We start from the raw sequence: 8986 nt of genomic DNA, 5'->3' as shown, positions 1-8986 counted from the left end.
CAACATGCTTCGACGAAGTTTCTCAATCGTCAGTGGCTTCTTTTATCTTCTTAAAATCACATAATAATGTTTATGTGGCTGTCTGACATCTGTAATACAGTCTATTTTGTAATTACGGCAACCACAGCTTAGATCATACATTGTTACTGTAAAGAAATCTCCAAAATAATCCTTTCTAAAACTCGTGGTCAGACCGCGTTCAGCACGTCTTAGTACCTCTCAGTGATCTCTTCTGCTGTATGACTGCCACAACAACCCAGTGTAATGGATACACAAGAGGGACTCCCAATAGCCTGGTGCAAGAACCTACCACCGAATGACCACTCCAAACTTCCTTTAGCAATGTTTTAGCTCAGTTTGATTGGTAAGTGACCAAAAAGCTTTTTCTTAACATTTCTTCCCGGTTAACAAGATTGTGCTTGCTGCCCCATTTTTCCCTATTTGCACTCGCCTACGATCATTTAAAAAGAAAATCGGTTCATGTTTGTCTGCAGGTGATTTACAAGAACTGTAGTTTTATGCACGCGGCGGAGATCTTCTGTGTTATAACTGCACTCCTCTTCTGTCGCGGACCGCATTTTAGCTCTACATTTAATAAGGAGTCAACATTTTACTCCTTGAGTTTGTCACAACACAGTCTTGTCTGAGTGACATTTTTCACTACACGGCGTCCATTACCACTGTTTCTGCTCTGTACGTTTTAATGTTCAGTGATTTGATCACGTTCCTTATGCATTTTTATTGGAGTATGAGTCTCCTGTGTCACTGTTTTCGCCTTCTATGCTCTTATTTGCAGTGCTGTTCTCTCGTTCGCCAGGTATTTTATTGACGCTTTCGACGTTCGTCTTAGAATAGTGCAAATTCCAAGTTTAGCCATTCGATGATTAGCCTTTTTAGGTTAGGCAATTAACCGATATACAACTTTAACTTTAGGACGTCACATATTCTCTCTAGCCTTATGAAGTGAAAGGTTGTCAGTAAAAACCTGTTCCTTTTTCTCGCTGTTATATACCAGCAAATTTATAAAAGCACTTTTTATATTCAATACGGATTATAACCTGAAGATGCACCTGTAATGGTCTGAATGAAATAGATTGTGTTGCCTAATAAAGGAACATGTATGGAGCAAATGAGGCCTTGAAGAATTTTCATTCATTTTTTTTTTTAAAAGGACGTTTTAATATTGTTTTGGAGAATCAATGGGAATTTATTCATAGTACCAATTTGCAGTACAGTGGATATTTTGTTCTAGTATGTCATATTCTGTGGACTCTGCAATTTCATCCACTACAGTGTATTCACTTGCGACAGCTCAAGATAGAAGCGTATCTCTATAATAATATGTTAAATCAGACACGGACAAGCCACAAGATGAAGAGGAGAACAGCTGTTCTGCCTAATATTTTTTATACGTTCACGATTTTTCCCAGCGATTTCTATTTTATTACCTTCGTATCTTAGAAGGTACTAAAAGTGGAGATTGAAATCAGAGGGTGAGAAAGGGAATGACAACAAATGATCTAGGGTGCGGACATGGAAGAAAGCAAAGAGGAGAAGGCAAGAACAGTCGTGTTTTACTGTGGTCGCCGTTTGTCCTAGGACGGCGCTCCCTTTTCCTAAGTCGGTGGCCAACACGAGCGGGGGCGGGCTTGGCCCGTGCTACTAGCCGTGCCGAAAACATGCGGCGGCGCGGTCCATTTCACTTGGCGTGGCGCCTCCGCCTCCACTCCACCTCTCCGGCATTCCTGCCGCCGCTCCATGTAACACAGGCGCCGCTGCACCGCCACGCACCTGCGTGTCGCATCGCTCGCTTCCCCCACACAGATTTCGGAAAGCCTACGGGCCTTATCTGACTGCCCGGCTCTCCGCCTCTACGCAAACTCCTTGAGTCTCGCCTGCATCGCTACGCCAGCATATTTCCTGCTGGGCTGTGCATCACTCGAAGATTCCTCGTTCAGTATCAAGTTCTTTTATCTGAGCGTGGCAGTGCTTCATGCCCTAAGTGTTAACTGGCAGAGGAAAAATATACAATTTTACAATGTAAATCAGGGGTGTCCAACCTTTTAGCTTATCTGGGTGACGAGTATTTTTGTGCCGCCCATAATACACTTAACTCTAACAATAACCACCGACACAGAGAAAAAAAGAAAGTGTCGACCAATGAGAGAATAGCACTGTGTGGCTGGAGTTTCAGACTGAAATTATTCAATTCATGATAACTTTAGATTAACGGAATTTCATGGAATTTTTTCCCCTGACGGATCGTGTGACAGATGCTCACTTCTTGGGCCGCAAGCGGTCCACGGGCCGCGGGTTGGACACCCTTGATCTAGATGAACTAGACATGAAAGAAAAGGTGGAAAAACACAGAAGCAAACAATTTTGCGTACTAGATCAACTGCACATGCTAGGAAGGGACTGCAAAAATTGTGCGTGACACTACAGTTTCTTGACGCGCATGTCTCTTTCATTTCAAGACTATAATATTTCCGCAGATTCTTTTCCTCTGCTTTGCGTTTTATACTTCAGTGACTAATTTTCTTATCAGACCTATTAACATAATACAGTGTTATTCGTCGAAATGTTACCGCGGCTTCAGTTTTACATTAAACTATGTGTTTTGCCGTAACTGCAGAGAGAGCTGATTCACAGCTCAAAAGAAAGCAAGGGTATACCAATCCAAAGGGACAATTTTTTTTCCATTTTCTAATATAATAATGTAATAATGATCGGAAAAGATAAGCAACGAGCGTGGCTTCAAAGGTACAGAACTACGACGCTTTGAAAATGAGATACGTATTTGGCGGAAATTTTACAGCCCTAAACTACAAATTTTAAATGCATGGAATCAAGTGACATAATCGTAATAGCTTTCATGAAATAATTATTTTTTTTTATTCTGTGGGCGACCGTTGATAAGTTACGTATATTAAAAAAAACCTTACAGATAATTTATTCTTGCTAGCATCTTTTTGTGAGCCACGAAAAAATTGTAAGTAATTATAATCCGAGAAGTTATCTGCAAAAGTCTGTCGGTCAAGTGATGTTTCATGACGTACCGTTTCATAGCGATATTTCTACTGACAATATGCCTACAACGCAACAATAGGAGCAACTTTGTTTGCTTAATATTACTGATTGCAAAAGTACTACTACGTACTATCATCACACTTTCGTAAACCACCTACCCGCCATGTAATTCTATGTCAGCAGTAAACTAGCAAAATTCCTTGTTAAATACTTCGTGAGAGCTTAAAAAAAGGACACTTCGTTATAGACATGTACGTAATGAATAGTTTTACTGCTACACATTGTGGCGATATTAATTACCTTTAAAAAATGTAATAGATGCAACTGTCCACAAAATTAGTTGCTACAGATATAAGAAATTGTTAATTATGACGAAGTTGAAAAGCAACAAAGTTAAAATATAAAGGTAATGTAATGTAAGTAAAAATGTTAAAATGTAATATGCCATATAAATATCTTGTTTTAAATTTTTATTCACATTTAAAATACGTAGTTTGAATGACAAAATTTATTTCATTAACTTATCTCTAAAAAAGTACGACATTGTGTGAAATTACTTCTCTTCACGACGCATATTGTCAGATATGTTATTTTTAGTGTTAAGAATTATGGAAAAGTCAAATGGCATTCGTGAAAACAGAAACAATTGCAGTTATAAGAAGATTAACAATACATTTTGCATGCTTCTAGGACTCCACAATTGTTATTGCCAAGAGACTTTGCTGTTTTAAAACAGTAAGTCGCAACGCTAAATTTACCACCGTTGTAAATGTTTGACGTATTTTAATCAGGAAAAGTTCCTTATACGATTCAGCGAGGCTGTCTGCCATCTAATAATGCTCCGTCAGGTAGTGTGCAAATAAATAACCCCCCAACTGCTACCAGTAAATTGCATTTTTTGGAAGAACACGCGTTCTCCGTAAGGCGTTGGATATCATTTACATTGTAATGGGAGAATACTTTTTCTAAGGTCGAAATCTTGAAAATTTCATCAGCGACGTGATGCATAGAGTATTGTCGTATATACGTACTAATCGAACAGTTCACTGAAGAGCGTGTCAAGTAGTGTTGTCACTAGCATTTACGTCATTACTTGTTTTTCTGTTCCCCTGACGATTCTGGGACAGGACAGAAATGCTACAAAATTAACGTCGTTATTGTGCTTTATGTACCACCAATTTACCAATAAAATAGTATTACTAAACTATGCCACTATTGAGCTTAAAATGGCATTTGCGCCCTTACGAAACTAAGCGAAAAACCTGCTACTCTACCGTTGCTAGATCCATGCAAAAGCCTCAGAATTCCACAGTACTTTTTTTACAGAAATTTACACAGGAAGCTAGTGATTGTGCAAAACAATTTCTTTCGCCTCCACTCAGCTCACCATACTTGCACTTTATAATGGATTTTCCTTAAGTGGCGCGAAGAGGCTGAGATATTTGTTTCAAAGCGTTTCTCTCGAGTCTTGGCGATATTTGTTAGGCGTGATCGACGTCATAGAGAAGTCACTTGTGACTTATGTGGACAGGCTAGAATCAGATTGCTTCTCTTGAACAGTCGTATGTAGTCAATGTAGTGTGTTACAAATATAATTCCTGTCAAGTCTCTGTTGGTGCTATGTCAGAGCACATAATCTCAGTGTGACAAACAGTCTTTACAAACATTTCTCTAAATTCTATTTCACGTAACGCACAAATTTACCGTATATTGGCGCCTAAACACATTCAAGCTGTACGCGAATACGGAAGACAACTTCTCTCTTTCGCACTTGCACGCTTCTTTCCCAGTACAGTTGTGATTTCCCATTAAGCACAGCTTTCTGCGTAGCTGAACAAGGCATCAGTAATTTTGTTTGTTCTCCCACGACACTAAAACCTAAAATTTGCACACAATGCCAGTCTGGAGATTCCTTCAGCACTCTACAATAGTTCCCTGAGCTTCGTTGTACCGGTTCAGAGTACTGACAAAGTGAAACAGTTTCTGTAGCTACTGCTGTAATGACAGCCACACAGATTAGTAAAGGCAACATGTATAGTCTTTCTACATAATTTTTTCAAATTTTGGATGAAACAGCGGTAAATCACAGACGCGCTTACGGCTACGATAAGCTGCCTCATTCGTTTCTACTAAGTGCGACATATATGCAGTACTTGAGAGGTGACAGCAATGGAAAATTTAGAGCTTCCTGCTATCGCCACTGCGTACAGAGTTTACTATAGTTAAGGGTTAATTTCTGTTGTCGGTACAATGGCAAAAATAAAAAAAGTGTCAACTTGTATTTTAGATGGTTCCTACTGCTTTATGTCGCATCGCGGACGATTTATACTGAAAGTGAGTGATATCTTAAGAGTCGTAACAATTTGAAGTTGACAGAGACGCGACGAAGTCTTCCACACATTGTGATTATTTCTTCTTTTTCGTCCGGTCCGCAGTAACTTCACATAACAGTAATGCTCGACCAGCGTTCATAGGAATCCGCCAGTACCTTGACTGGTCATATAAGGTGTAGTACTGATACAAAGTACTGACAATGTAAACGGTTTGTGTGGCTATTGTTGTAATGACATCCAGATAGCAGACAACATTTGCAGGCTCTCTACTCGATTTATATTTAATTATGGATAACGTAGCTGTGAATCAGACGCGCTAGCTGCCGCGAAAAGCTGCCTCTTCGTCTCCATTCTGTGCTACGCATACACAGTAATTGAGAGATGACGAGGAAAAATTAAGAACTTCGCCCTGAGACCACTGTGTACAGGATTTACCGTAATTAAGGCCTGAATTCTATTTTCGCTACAATGGCAAAATTATACAAAGTGTCAGATCGCAATTTAGATAGTTGCTGCGCTTTTGTATCGTATCGCGGACGATGAAAGTGAATGATACTTTAAGGGTCTTATCCATTTCAAGTTGATAGAGATGTGATCTGTCACACATGGTGATTATTTCTTCTGTCTCGTCCAGTGTACCGATAATTTCACGTAACAGAGTATTCCTCGGCCAGGCTCCACCGGAGTCTGCCGGTAGCTTTTGACATTGGCCCTATACGGCGCAGTTGTCGCGTATCGCCGGTGTTCCGAACGCCTGGAGCGGGGTCGCCGCGAGGCCCGGGGTTTTTGGCGGCAGCTGGAGCCGTGTTAATTCGGAGCGGCGACAAGAGATGGATGAGGAGCGCCCGCCACAAAGACAGCGGCTGACACCTGATTGGCAGGCGGGCGCGTCTGATGGATGGACACGTGCGGCGCTTATCTGGCGCGGCCTTTTGTCCACGAGGGCCTCCAATTTCACGGCGCGCGTCTTCTCTGGGGGCGAGCAAACAGCCGCCTTCCCGGAACCGACGACCGGAATGCGTCGCGACCCGCACTAAGTTCTCCGAGTGGCAGGAACAGACCAACTAACAAGGCACTCGCCTGCTCTATTCCACGCCGTGGCCTCCTCAGAAAACGAATCCAGCACGGCAATATCCGACGTGGCAGAAGTGCCGTCCAGGACGACACGGGAACGAAATAACCATAATCATCTCCTCTCCAAACTGAAAGGAAAAAGAACGCGATAGTGTTATTTGTTCAAAGACTAGAGCATTATTAGCGGTATCTACGTTATCTTGAAGAGGCAGTCTTCGTGATACAACACAGGAATGCACGGAAGTGGGTAAAAAATATGCGTTTCATGAGGTAAATTATACAGCGATTTGACTGAAGGAAAAGTTGCTGGTAAAGGTATTTATTCCACAGCAGAAGACGAACTGTACATCAGCGTAAAATATGAATACCAGAAATTAAAAAAAAAAAATCCTGTTTCTTGCAATAATAATCGCTTCAGTTTATTTGGCAATGCCAATCTGGAGATTCCTTCAGCACTCTACAATAGTTCCCAGAGTTTCGTTGTATCGGTTCAGAGTACTGACAATATGAAACAGTTTCTGTAGCTACTGCTGTAATGACACAGGAATGCAGAGTAGTGGGTAAAAAATATGCGTTTCATGAGGTAAATTATACAGCGATTTGACTGTACAAAAAGTTGCTGATAAAGGTATTTATTCCACAGCAGAAGACGAACTGTACATCAGCGTAAAAGGTGAATACCAGAAATAAAAAAAAAAAATCCTGTTTCTTCCAACAATAATCGCTTCAGTTTATTTGGCAATGCACTGTGATGGACAAACGATGCTAAAACCCTTGATCTCTCTGTTATGGCGCAAAACTAATTGCAATGACTTGCAGTAAATATAAGCACCAGGAGAAAAGTAAACTTTCATCTGGAAAGCGGAATCATGTATATATTACGACTTTTTCCTGTGCTCTCAAGAAAACTTACAGTTCTCAATGAAGTACGTCTCTGCCCACAATGTAGGTATGATCTGCCTGGAAATATTTTAGGACGCGATAAATTGAAAAGCAGAAGAAAAAAACTGGTTGAAGTATTCAGGCATGAAAAGACGACTGTTTCAACAGTGACAGAAAACTGAAATTTCACAGAGATTCACTGGCCCGATATTGTCACAGGTGTTGGCCTAGAATGCGACAGGTGCTGAAGGTGTCAGAAAATTCACGAGCAGTTTGAGGCTTTATTTGCAAGTATTTGCGATCTAAAGGAGGAAAGGGGTGGCGAAAATTTATTTAGTGCGGGAATGAGATTTGGTACATAGTCGTGGCGATTTCTGTAGCTACACACGTTCGAGAATTTTTTGGAATTTCCTCCCAAACTATGTTTGTATTACTACGTATACAGACAGAGGCGGTGGTGAGGTTGCCAAAATTACCTACGAAATCCACGTGGTAAGCTTGAGATGACGTACAAACATGAAGGGAGAAGGTTCATGACACTTTTTATTTTTATTTTACTCACACCACGAGGGCGATCACGTGAAGATTCCAATACCTACAGTAAAAAGTAAGATTTTTCCAGAAATATTTTGGTATAAACAAAGGTACGGTTGCCAATACTGAAACACGACGAAATGGGCAAATACATCTGTTTTATTTCCTTTTTTGCTTTTTTTTAAGGTGACTTAAATTGGCAAAATTATTAAAATTTTTGGGATGCTCTATATGTAGTAGGAGCGAAAGTACTAACTTCAACAAAGAGCACTGGCGAACATTTGCCTTTTTTTTTTTTTTTTTTTTTTTTTTCCTGGGAAAAGAGTGCGTACTCACGACGCTGGTTGTGTATCGTAGCTACAGAAAAGCAAAATGCCTTCTGTACAGTGAAATAGTCTCACGTGGCGCGGTTTATTCTGTCGCACTCACACAATGTAAATTTCCGTGTTGTTGCGATTATTGCCACGTTTACCTAAGAAAGAAAGTTGTCACGCGTTTTGCATTGGATTAGGGGTTATCTGCTTAAGATCGCCGACGGTAATCGGCAGTTTACGGCAAAGCGAAGCGGTCCCCAACAAATAAATGCGTTCCATTCCCGACTTTATTGTTTGCTGTTTGACTAAAACTAATAAGCATATCGCGAGAGCTGCTAGGCATGTTGGGGCGGAATTGGCAATATTAATAAAATTATTAGTATGTCAGAAAAACAACGATGTAGAAAGATATCGCTTGTGAAGAGAAGAGGCGCATTATTTATAGTTATTTTTTTTTTTTTTGCTTGAAAATGGGAGTATATTCACGATGCTGATTATAAATATCAGTAGCTATAGAAAAGCAAAAAGTCTGTATACAGTAAAATGCCGAATGTCCTACAATTTATTCTGGCCGGTCTCGCGCAGCCTAAAATTCTTGGTTGTCGCGGTTTTCAAAATGATTGCAATGACGCATATATCGAATAGACAACGATGTCACGAGGATTGTGTTGAATTAGGGATGATTGCGTTACGCAATCCGTCACCCTTGCACCTTTTTAGTTTACTGATATGAACTTAGTATATATCAAAATAATTGTCTAAGACTTCTCCATTATCTAATATATGTTTTCTGGAATTTATCTTGCTGTTTCAGTTTTT

This window comes from Schistocerca cancellata, chromosome 1 (genome assembly GCF_023864275.1).
Source record: "Schistocerca cancellata isolate TAMUIC-IGC-003103 chromosome 1, iqSchCanc2.1, whole genome shotgun sequence".
Taxonomy (NCBI): Eukaryota; Metazoa; Arthropoda; class Insecta; order Orthoptera; family Acrididae; genus Schistocerca; species Schistocerca cancellata.
This window is presented reverse-complemented; position numbering follows the sequence as displayed.